Source organism: Gallinula chloropus (assembly GCF_964237585.1).
Source record: "Gallinula chloropus genome assembly, chromosome: Z".
In the NCBI taxonomy this organism is placed as follows: Eukaryota; Metazoa; Chordata; class Aves; order Gruiformes; family Rallidae; genus Gallinula; species Gallinula chloropus.
Genome location: NC_140089.1, coordinates 30736124 through 30748869, shown reverse-complemented (window position 1 = coordinate 30748869; position 12746 = coordinate 30736124).

The following is a 12746-nucleotide window of genomic DNA, read 5'->3' as shown; positions in this document are numbered from 1 at the left end:
CACATCGATGTTCATATTCCTGGATTAGCCTTGTGTGGGCTGAGGTGATCTGCTCTCTTTTTATAGCCCAGGGTACATTGAGAATGCAGAATATTTATCTTGCATAACGTAGGGGACGGGACTTTCTAAAATACACGTATTACTGAGAGTAAAAGTGTAAAACATAAGTAAGGGGATACATAATCAAAGCCCCAAGAGATAGTGATCATAACTATTAAATATCAAATGAGAGTAAATCTTGCCTAACCAGGTGGATTAATGCAAGAGGAACTGGCACATACCATAAATAAGTAGAAGAGCGCAAGCAGAGAAACATTTTCACTTGTGAGACTGGAAACAGAGTCAGGGAAAGCTTGTGGGATTCAGCAAGGATCTGTATTAGAAGGACCAAGGAGCTATCAGGAAGGACCTGTATTAGAAGCCATCCTTCTTTATTTCCATGTTCATAGTAGTAGATGTCAAGCTGTCATGCAACCTCAGTGCAATGTACCCATGCATCTTAATCAGGTGGCTCTGCCAAGCATTTCCATAAAGAAACTGCTCCAGACCTGCATCTGGAAGGTGGTTTCTTCTGAGCTTGCAGCACCAGCCATTCAGGCTGTCATAGAATAGCTTTCATTTTCTCCCTGTCTTTTATAAAACCTATGCCATGCCCTGCCATGCAGCAGTCCGCGTACACAACAATCCCAACAAGTTTGTGCAGAGAACTGCCTTTTCTTTCCTTTAAGCAAAGGCCATTACTAAAGAATATTCATCCCTCATCTCTCTGTTACAAGTTCATAGAGATATAAGAAAGCAACGCTGCACCACAAAAATCAGGACTCAGTGGTATTAGCAGCAAAGTCAGGAATTGAAATCCACAGCTGAGAACATGAGGAAGTGGCATGACATTTCAATTCGGATCCTGTCAGTAAATTAATTTCCCAGACCAACCTGGAGAAGAAAAAGCAAGTTTTCACACACTGCTGTGTGATTATGAAAATGAAGCTGAAGAAACTTTAGAGGGTTGAGGTGTTGAAAACCATAGCATCAGATATCTAAAAGCCATCATGGGGTTTTTTTGAATTGCAATAGTTCCAATGAGGATGTAGGGCCCAAGACTAAAAGTTTGGATGGGAACAATGAAAATAAAGGCACGACAATATGAATGGACAAGGAATATAATCTTCTTTTTTGTGCAAATTTTCTATTTTATCCAAAGAACTATGTTGAAACCCATACTTGACTCCCTGGCACAAAAGGAATGTATTATGATAGGTTTTCTTAATGAATGCTGAGTGAAATCCCAAGGAGAATGATAAGAAAGTGCTAAAATTCCAATAAAGCTCAAGGTAACACTGTATATACTTTACTTCTTTTTCATTCAGTTGATCACGTCTAGGTCTTTAATCCTGGCAGGATTATAACACTCATCTCCAGAAAAAAAAGTAATTTTTGGCCAATGGAACTCACTAGTTCATATAAAATCTCAAGTGGTTGCCCTAAATTGTCCTGCTAAGGACCAAGAAAGACATTTCTTGTTCCCTCAGAAAATTTAGATTGGGCGTTCCCGTTTCAGACCACACAAAGGTATTTGCTCTAGGCCACAATATTGTTTTCGACATATTCCATTTTCAACATAAAGTGTAGACTTCATTCAATGTTAGAGACAGAAGCAAAGAGGTGCTTATTCTAACAAAACTGATGTTACATGGATGTTCTCAGGAGGTAACAGTGGTGGCTAAAGGGCAACATGAAACTCTGCTTTGTGCTTAAACCCTGGAGCTCTTGAGCAAAAGCTGGGACACTTTATTAAGTAACTGCTTTGTATAGATCTCTTTGGCATGTGTTTGTTGTTATTCCCACTGACTCTTATTTTCAGAGAACACTCAGGTTGTGAATCACAGTGAACTGATGAGGGTTGGAGTTGATGATCTCTTGAGGTCCCTTCCAACTCCTACAATTCTGTGATTCTGTGACCTTAGTGACAACTCCTTTGGTGTTGACAATACTCAAGTGTTTTGCAGAAAGCTTTTTGAGCAAAGGAACATGGGCATCACATAGTATTTTGCAATCTAATCCTTTATAATAAAAATCGAAACTCACATCAGAATAACGTGAAACCTGAAATAAATTCTATTCCTTTCATCCATTTATCTGAAAGATCATATTGTTTTTCTTTGATAAAAGGAGCATCTTAGTATAAGCCTTTAGTATTTGCACAACCTTCAGTTAGTAACCTTGCTATGATTGCCCCTGCTCACTGCAGCAGGGTTGTACTAGATGACCTTAAATGGTCCCTTCCAAACCATTCTATGATTCTATGATGTTTGCTGCCAGCACAAGAATAATGCAGTATTCTGTGCAGGATCAGTCATCTTTGTGCTGTCTACTGAATGATCAAAACCAGAGGCACAGTCATTGATTCAAGGACATTATAGTTGAACAAATCATTTCCTTTCCTGGTGACATCATTTCAGATATTAAAATATTTGTATTCCTGTAAATAGATGACTAAGAACTGTAAACACATTTAGCATCTGGAGCTCTCAGCACAAGAATCATGGAATTCTAGAATCATTAAGGTTGGAAAACACCTTTAAGATCATCAAGTCCAACTGTCAACCCTAAACCACCGAACAACGAAACCACCTCCTGATGCACTTCATCAACCTGTTTTTTAAACACCCCCAGGGACAGCAACTCCACCACCTCCCTGGGCAGCCTGTTCAAATGCTTCAGCACTTTTTCTGTGCAGATATTATTCTTAAGGTCCAATCTGAACCTCCCCTGGTGTAACTTGAGGCCATCTCCTCTCGTCCTATTGCTAGTCACTAGGGAGAAGAGGCCAACACCTGCCTCACTACAACCTCCTCAACCTCCAGGCTGAAGAGCCCCAGCTCCCTCAGCCTCTCCTCATATGACCTGTTTTCTAGATCCCTAATCAGCCTAGTTGCCCTTCTCTGCACCCTCTCCAGCACCTTGATGTCCTTCCTATACTGCAGCACCCAAAACTACACACAGTACTTGAGGTGCAGCCTCACCAGGGTTGAGTGCAGGGGTAAGATCACCTCCCTGGCCCTGCTGGTCACGCTGTTCCTGATACAGGCCAGGATGCTGTTGGCCTTCTTGGCCACCTGGGCACACTGCTGGCTCTTGTTCAGCTGGCTGTCAATCAATACCCCCAGGTCCTTCTCTGCTGGGCAGCTCTCCAGCCACTCTTTCCCAAGCCTGTAGTGCTGACAGGGGTTGTTGTGGCCAAAGCACAGGACCTGGCACTTGGCCTTGTTGAAACTCACACCGTTGGCTTTGGTCCATTGATCGAGATAGTCTAGGTCCCTCTGCAGAGTCTCCCTACTCTGAGGCAGATCAACACTTCCACCCAGTTTAGTGTCATCTGCAATCTTACTAAAGGTGCACTCTTTCCCCTCATCCAGATCATCCATAAGAATGTTAAACAGGAGAGGCCCCAGCACTAAGCCCCTCACGACTGGCTGCCAACTGGATTTAAATCCATTCAACACAACTCTTTGGATCCAACTTTCCAAATACTTCTTTATCCAGCAAAGTGTATGTGCATCCAAGACACAAGTAGCCAGCTTCTGTAGGAGAATGCTGCGGGAAAACTGTGTCAAAGGTCTTGCTAAAGTCAAGGTAAACAACATTCACAGCCCTTCCCTCATCCAATAAGTGGATCACCCTGTCATAGAAGAAGAAGGCTGGACATTAGGAAGCACTACTTCTTGGAAAGGATAGTCAGGCACTGGAATGCACTGCCCAGGGAGGTGGTGGAGTCACCGACCCTGGGGGTGTTCAAGGAAAGACTGGATGTTGTATTGAGGGACATGGTTTAGTGGGAGCTAGTAGTAATAGGTGAATGGTTGGACTGGATGATCTTTTAGGTCTTTTCCAGCCTTGATAATTCTGTGATTCTGTGAAGATCAGGATAGTCAAATAGGACAAGCCCTTTATTAACCCATGCTGACTGGGTCTCATTACCAGGTTGTCCTGCATGTATTGCAAAATGGTACTCTGGGTGATATAGACCATCGGGTTCCTCAGAACTGAAGTTAAACTAACAGGCCTGTAATTTCCCAGATCATCCTTCTGTCCCTTCTAATATATGGGGGTTACATTGGCTGATTCCCACTATGCTGGTAATTCTCCAGTCAGCCAGGACTGCTGTTAAATAATGGAAAGTTCTTTGGTGAGCACCCCAACAGCTCTTTCAGCACCCTTGGGTGCATACCATCCAGGCCCATAGATTTGTGCACCTCTGTATTGTGCGGCACATCACTAACAATCTCCCCTGGGACTGAGGGGGAGTCACCGTGCTCCCAATCCTTGTCTTCTATTCCCTCTATACAACTGGTCCTATTACTAAAGACTGATGAAAAGAAGTCATTAAGCACCTCAGCCTTCTCCTCATCTTTCGATGAGGGCATTGACTTCTTGAAGCAGGTCCAAAGGAGGCCACAAGGATGATCAGAGGGCTGGAGCACCTCTCCTATGAAGACAGGCTGACAGAGTTGGGCTTGTTCAGCCTGGAGAAAAGAGGGCTCGGGGAGACCTTATAGTGGCCTTCCAGAACCTGAAGGAGATCTACAGGAAGGCTAGGGAGGAACTGTTTGCATGTAGTGATAGGATGAGAGGTAATGGTTTTAAACTAGAGGAGGGTGCATTTACGTTAAACATTAGGAAGAAGTTCTTCACTATGAGGGTGGTGAAACACAGGCTCAGGTTGCCTGAAGAGGTGGTGGAGGCCTCATCGCTGAGGTATTCCAGGTCAGGCTTGATGAAACTCTGAGCAACCTAATCTAGGTCAAGGTATCCTTGCTTGCTGCAGGGGGGTTGCACTAGACGACCTTTAAAGGTCCCTTCCAACCTAATGCATTCTGTGATTTACACAATGACACTTGGAAAAATCTTGGAAAAAGCACACTGACCCTTCCCCAGGTTTAAAGCAGAAGTCCAACATACACAGAAATTCACAGTAATCACTCAGACTTTAGTTTGAAAATTTAAAGGATTAAAGGACTAAGGGAACAGTATTTGGTCACTTTATGTAAGTGTTGTAGGCGGACTCTTGTCTGTCTTGAAACAATATGCTAATATTATATTTCCCTGCAGACCAGGTTAGTGCACTGACAGCACTTACAATGTGATCCCTGCTCAGTTTATATCACAGGTGTTTTTACAAAGTTCCTGGAAGAAAGCAGGGACCTTAAACTCCACAGCTGGGAGCTGGAAGGAGGACACTAACATCACTGGGTGGGCCACATGACTGGTGTACGCATTCACACAAACTGTCAAGTGCACTTTAACAAACAAGGTACTGCAGGTGATTTTAAAGGGGTTGGAACTGGATGGTCTTTAAATTCTTTCCAGCCCAAACCATTCTGTGAGTCTGTGACTGGCTTGTTTTGACTAGAGGAAAGCATCTGAGTATGCTAATAAGACCATACCATTTCTTATGCCTAAACTAGTTTGTTTTGGTGTAATTTGGATCTTCCTGGATGAAACTGAATTTCATGCTTTTTATTGGCAAACAGACTATCTTTCCATACACACATGTAGTCTGCAAAAGACTGAGGGATCCCAGTGACTGGGATCTCCGTTGCTCAAATTCCTTTTTGCATATTGTGGTTTCAAAAGCTTCCTTCCAACTCTCATGTGTGCAGAAAGGCACAACCTGCTCAGCCTCCTCATGAAACAACTGAACTGCGTTTCCTTTTCACTGAAAGATCCAGTTAAAAAAAAAAAAACCACACCAATCCTAGGTCAGAAAATAAACCAAAAAATGGAGCATTAGATCCTCACACAAACTACATCTGTTCTATACTGCAACATCAGAAAGAAGGTACTGTGCTTCCATTTCAGGGACTTCATAAAAAAGCTAGCAATGCATATTAATGTTTGTTCCAAATCCATTTCTCAGGCCTGTCTGAGAATGTCTGGTGGACATGCCCTTCTGCCCTCATTCTCTCTAACCCAGCTCAGCCACATCCCCCCTCACCTACTGTTGTTTCTTCCTTGCTGTTGCACCTTTATTGCAGGTCACCTCAATATACAGTCAACCTACTATTGGGTCCATGGCTTTCTATCTTAATTTCACGTCCATTTACATTCAGTCTGCCTGCCATCCTACTTCAGCTTTCAGGTGAAGTGATATCATTTCTCACTCCTTCGTTACTCACCCTTGCTGCAAGCATTCCTTTTCCCCGCATTGTTTGACTGACACCTGTTTTACCTTTTTCTCTTTCTTTTTTCATCAATCAAATGCATGTTCAGCATCAATTAAATGCAATGTTCAACATCAAATGCAATAACTCTAACACAACCTTTAATAAATATTTTTTTTTTACATAGATGCTAGGATAAGGTTGGCTTGAAACCGTGTTACATAAAATGTTACTAACTGTATTTAAAATTAATATTGTGTATTCCAGAGAACGTATGCCTTTCAGCTCTAAACAGAAGCACTGAACAATGTAAGCTAACACTTCAGTGAGATAAACCACAGATTTTCTTTCATATCTCCACCTTCAGCAGCAAGAAAGAATAAAAACTTTTCAAAGCACAAGGAATTATCTACCCCGCTCACACTCCTCTTGGGAAAGCAGGAGGTGAAAGACACCAGAAATGCAGGACAATCAAAAAAGTCTACCACCTGCAGTTAAGGGTTTAACAACAGCCAGAGGAAATTAAGCAGGAACATACAGTTAGAAATATATGCAGGGTTGTTTTTTTTTCCTTACCACTCTTGCCTGAAATTCAGAACAGAAGATCTACATACAGCAACAGCCAAAGGCGTAAGCGAAGCAGCTTGTGAGTACCTTGGCTTGTGACAGAAGGTAGAGTTTCAAGACAGGGTCAGCTGCTAAACCACTTTATTCCCCGGGGCTTGAAGTTACACAGACCTGTGTTTTAGGATTGGAACTTATCCAATCTCTGGTTCAGAATCACAGTCCACTTCCCACAAATAATTTTAAAATAAACTAAATTTAAGTAAACCTTAAGAATTTAGGAAAAAAAACCACCCTGCAATCTGCCAGTCAGAAATGCAGTCAATATATATTTGCATTTTAGCAGCATTATACTCACATCAGATCTTTATGCAGTCATCAGAAGAATCAGCTTCATGTTCCAGGTAAGATTTTCAGAAATGTACAAAGCAGCCCTATTCTATTTGCCTGACGGTAGTTCTCCTTATCAGTTTAAAATCATCTGCATCGTTGGCACAGCTCACAGGCTGATCTATTCAGGCTTCACGTCTCCAAACGACTGACTGTGTAAAAAGGAAACCACCAACAAAGGTTCTTAGGAATTAATGAACAGTTCTAGTTTCATTTTCATATTGAACGTACTGAACATACACTCGAATTCAGTGCTCTGGAGAGAGCTCCTGCAGAGAACATGCACACAAACAAGTTTATTCAAAACATTCTGTAAAATTTCTATGCTCAAATTCTACTTTTAATTACACTTTTTCCCTTTTCTTTTTGTTTCCTTTTTTTTTTTTGCTGAGTTTATCCCCATTTAGACCAGTATACATAAAAGCAGCCTTGGCATCTGAACTTGCATTTATTAGGATTGTTCATGGAACTATCAAGATACATCTTCTTAACTTTCATCAGATTAGTTGTACAAGAATTCCTTGGACACATTTCCTGTTCATCTCCATCTATACCCATACTATTTAAAAAAAAAAAAAGTCACATTAAGGGTAGTCAAACACCGTTCCCCAGCAGGGTTATGAATCCCCAAATTTTATAGGACAAAGCCTGGAGAAAGCTGACCCTGTTTTGAGGGTAAGGTTGGACTAGGTGACTACCAAAGCTCTTTCCCAACATATTCTATTCTATTAAACAAGTTTAGCAATTGGTGTTTTGGTGTATTTTACTGTCACTAAGTACCGTTTACTTCCATACTGCGGTTGATCACTTTATCTTTTCATTTATGACTATACCATGAGCGTGAGAACATCCTGGTCTCCTCCCAGGTTTCTCAGATGCATTGGTGCTACAGGCAGGACACACATACCCTTTTGACTCGAGTTAGTTTAATGCTTATGAGAATTGTGCCCTAGCTCCACACCAGTAATGGCTGTGGGTTTAATTCCATGAATCCTGGCTGGTTTGTGAGGATGTATGATGATTGCCTGCCTTACAGCTCTAGTCTGACTCAGACCATGAAATCATGCCTCCTGCTGCCTGTTGCAGAGCAATCCATCTCAACAAAACCACTGTTGCACTACTTTTTTTTTTTTCCTCAGTAAACTTGCCTTGTGTAGTGCCATCACATAAAGTAATTCCTGGGTAGCCTAACCTGTTTCCAGAAAAACTCCCGTGACTTCTTTGGTGGCTGTCAGAAGTCAATGGTTTGGGTGACTGACTTTTTGCAGGAGAGAAAAAAGTCCATAGGGCTGGAGTTGAGCTTGATCTACGATTTACAATTAAAATCAAGTTTGTCTGATATCCTAGCACTTTCAGTAAAAGCAAAGGGGGGAAGCTGACAGCAAACTGACACCCATGCTCTCTTCCCAAGTATGTGTGAGGGGGAGAATTGCATCTTCCTAAGGCACTTCTTCCTGGATGATTCTTAAGCCTACTGTTTCTTTTAACTCCATCTTCACGCTCCCCCTGCCACCAATTCTCAAAGTCCTCATTTGCTTTGTGGCCTTCCATGCTCAGACAAATTGCCTATTTAGAAGCATTTATGAAACACACCTTGTGATTAGAAACATTTTAACAAATTATTTGTTAGTGGCAAAATAAAGAAAAAGAAAAATATTAATTATGTGCATATCATGCAGAGCCCACAGGCATTTTGAGTTGGGAAAGTCAGGCGACAACCCTCTGCCACAGGAATTGTAAAAGATGGAACTCCTTGCTGAAGTCACGGTGATTCCCAGCAATTGCCATTGCAGAATTCCAGTGTCCTGCCAAGGAAGACTCTCTACCGGCACAAAGTCCTCAGGGAAGCCTTGTTTTGATAGTTGCTATGTTCCTTCTCTTCTAATTAGCCCTTTGCTTCACAACCCCATCCACAATGTCTTCACTTGCTTGTTGAGGAATCTCTACTTCCCCTGCATCTCAGCATCTAGTTTCCCTGTAGGTATTGAGAGTTCTGTAAGGAAAACAGAAGTGTTCCTTGTTCTCTTCCTGGCAGAAAAGGGACCCCAAAGTTACTTCACAGTCACCATCATCATCATCATCTACTGATTCTGAGCTAGCTCTGGCTACAGCAGGTTTTCTCCATGTGTTTTTGGCCAGGCAGATGGAAAGCTCAGTGCAGCTGCCCAAGGGTCAGTGACCTACCATGGGCATCTCATAAGCCCAGCAGTACCTGTCAGGGACTTAGAATCATAGAATGGTTTGGGCTGGAAGGGACCTTAATGATCATCAAGTTCCAACCCCCCTGCCATGGGCAGTGGGACCTCTAAATAGACCAGGCTGTTTAAGGTCCCATCCAACCTGGTCTTGAACACCTCCAGGGAGAGGGCATCCACCATTTCCCTGGACTTGGCTGGGACAATTAGATTGTACAACCAGAGAAATTCAGAGACAGGGACAGGGTATCAGGGAGATGATGCTGCAAAACCACAAGTCCCAGTGTTACAATCTACAAAAGCAGGCAGAAATTTCACTACTAACATCTCTGCCATTTTGCTGGTTGGCCCATTCTTCGATGATGCACCATTGTTATATGTCACTCAAGGACATTGAAATTACTTTTTTGGCCAAAGAGGAAAAGGGACACACATCCTGCGAGCTGCTTCATGAAAAGCCCTGCAGGTCAATGGCAGTGACTCTATTTTTCATATTGTTAGTTACTCTGTAATGTAATAGCGTGGCGTTGGGACAAGCAGGACGCAAGAACAACCACAAAGCCATGGATGAAATGCAGAGAGTCAATTCATTCATGTTACCTTGCCAACTGAGGAATCCCTGGAGCAGCACCCAGGCAGCCACACGCAAGCAAGGATGCAGGCACCACAGAGCTTAGTCCATGCTGGCAGATAGCTGAGCCTGCTGGGTTTGCCTGATTTCAGGGATTTGTGCAGGCGTAGTTTACAACTGGGCTTTGATCTTCCCCACAGCAAGGCAGGAAGCTGAAGCATGTTTGTTAGGGGGCCTCTGAGCCTATCACAGGCCCACATTATCTAAAGACAGGTGTTCTACTTGCCCAACACACAAGGCTAAACAACAGTCAGTGTACATGTTTTTCTACACCTGCAGGTCACCCTCACCGACCATGTGTTATTTCCCCACAACTGTTATTAGTCATAGCATTCATATTCTACAAAAATAAATGCTGCATCCCAAAACGGGCCACCAGACTGGCTGATAATCACATTTTTCAAATGAATGGGCCCTGAACCTAAATATCAATAAGCCAGTTTAGATTGTGCACATGAACCAGGCTTTTCTGAGCACTTTTTGGCATCTAACAATGTCTGGCCATTAGTAAGCAGAATGCAGCTTGCTGAAGCTGAGTCTGCTCCAGCTTCCAGATGGATTGCATTTTCCAGAGACCCAATTCCATTGAAGTAGCATGAAAAAATTTATAGAGGGGAAAAAAAAAGGATTACAAAAATGGTGTTTAACTACATTTTTTATGTTAGGATATGAAGGATTTCCTCTCACCTAGTTCTCATGACCTAAATGTATTGTGTTTTCAGTTACACGTGCATTCTCCCTCTGTCACAAGAGGGAAGTAATTGTGATAAAACAACACACAGCACTGGAGGATGAGCATGTGAGCCTGTCTCCTTGTATTCACAAAAATGAAGCAGAGAGACTTAACTTATCCTAAAAGCCTAATTTGTAAAATTACTGAAATTAGATTAGACAAGTTCTGGTTTGGATGTCAGAAATATGAAGTTGACCTTATTTAGAGAGGACAGGTCCTTTCATATCATCTCCTATCCACCAAACATTTTAATTTTCTAATGAAGTAGGAAAAGTTTCCAGCTTTTCCACCCCTCCAGAATTCCAGTACTGTTTTTTTGGACAGTAGGGTTCAGCTACAGAATTTAAAAATAGATTTGCATCCCCTTGTTTCATTATCTTACTCATCCAATATCCAGTACTGTCAACAGGAGCCTACCTTTTTTCCAGCTGGGAGAAGACAAATGCAACATCTCCTGCTGCACAGTGGAGCTTGACAAAGATTCATGATACTAAGCATGCACTAATAGCACTGCCATGCAAAGGCTGGCAGTAACTGAAAGGAATAGACTTTTCCCTTGTGCTTTAACATGCAAACAGCTGTTGCAATGTCAAAGAGGAAGTAGAAAAGGAAAAGCTTGCCCCAAAGGGGTATTGTTTATGTGGTGGTGTGGAGCTACACTTGTGTGCTGAGGCACCTCCATGCTTTTTCTACAAATGGCCCTTCATATTTTCAAAGCCATTCTTGCACTCGAGGATTAATTAAAAGTTAATGGCCTCTAGTGACAGTGGGACTGTGGCCTCAAAGAGCACGTCAGGAAGCAGGAGGGGGTGTTCAAGTTCACATAGAACTTAAAAAAATCACAGGGCAATATTTGGTATCAGAATATGCAAGCTCTGCAATGAATGGGGGAAATCACGGTATAGTAACTATTTTACTTATCATCAGTGTACCAACCTCATTATGGTTGAGACGTATTTTCCTAATGCACTATATAGGGTAGGTTGCTCAGACATATTAAACACAACTTTTCACTCCCAGCAGTGAATTCCTAGGCTGAGGGCTGCAACCCTATGACTGCACAAGAGAATCATTCATCTTAAACTGAAAAATAAAACCCAGTCCCCATGAAACTCCAGATCTCGTGTCTCATATTTGTGGGAGCCAGTGGAGGGATGACATGGGTGTGAACACTTTTCTACACCCAAATGTTAGACACCCGATTTCCCCAGAAAAAGCCCAAGTGGCACTAATACTACTTATTGACAAGTCAAAGGAAGAAGGAAAAACAAGACAAAATATATTTTATTAAAAAAATATAATGGTGAATAGCATTTTAATAAATAATTGACTGTGACACAAAATACCATCTAGCAAAATGTAATAAAGCAATAGCTTAAGAATTGGGATCACAGAATTGTAGGGGTTGGAAGGGACCTTGAGAGATAGAGTCCAACCCCCAAATTCACAGCAGGGGAGGAGGGGAAGCATGTTCCAGGAGCATTGTTTAATTGCATGAGCGTGTATTTTGTGACCTAGAAGTGAGAAGACTATCATTCTTCTACTCTAAAGATACGTAAAAACACAGTCCATACGAAAAGCTGTTTTACATCAATGTCTGAAGAGTTCCAGTATCCCCAAATGGTAAATCAGAAGAGTCATGACAGCAACCAAGTACTGCCAGCTATGTCATAAGGAAATTAAATCCCCCAGAATATTTTTTAGAGAAAGAGATCAAGAAGCTCAACATTACCTAATAATTTCCAAACCATATGTGCTAAGGGATTTATAGCATTTATTTCAGGTTTAACTGTATCTGGTATTTTAATATCTACTGTAATGACAGAAAATGCCCTGTCTGTATGGCATTTTGTCTTGTTGTATCCTTATCTTTTATCACGATAAAAGTATTGAATAAAAATTCTCACGAGCCAGAAAACAAATCCTGAAATGAAAGATCAGGTGGAAAAAACAAGGAGAAAAAAAAAAAAAAAAGGTCCTAGAATCATGGAATGGTCTGGGTTGGAAGGGACCTCCAAGGATCACACGGTTCCAACCCCCCTGCCACAGGCAGGGACACCAACCTCCAGGCC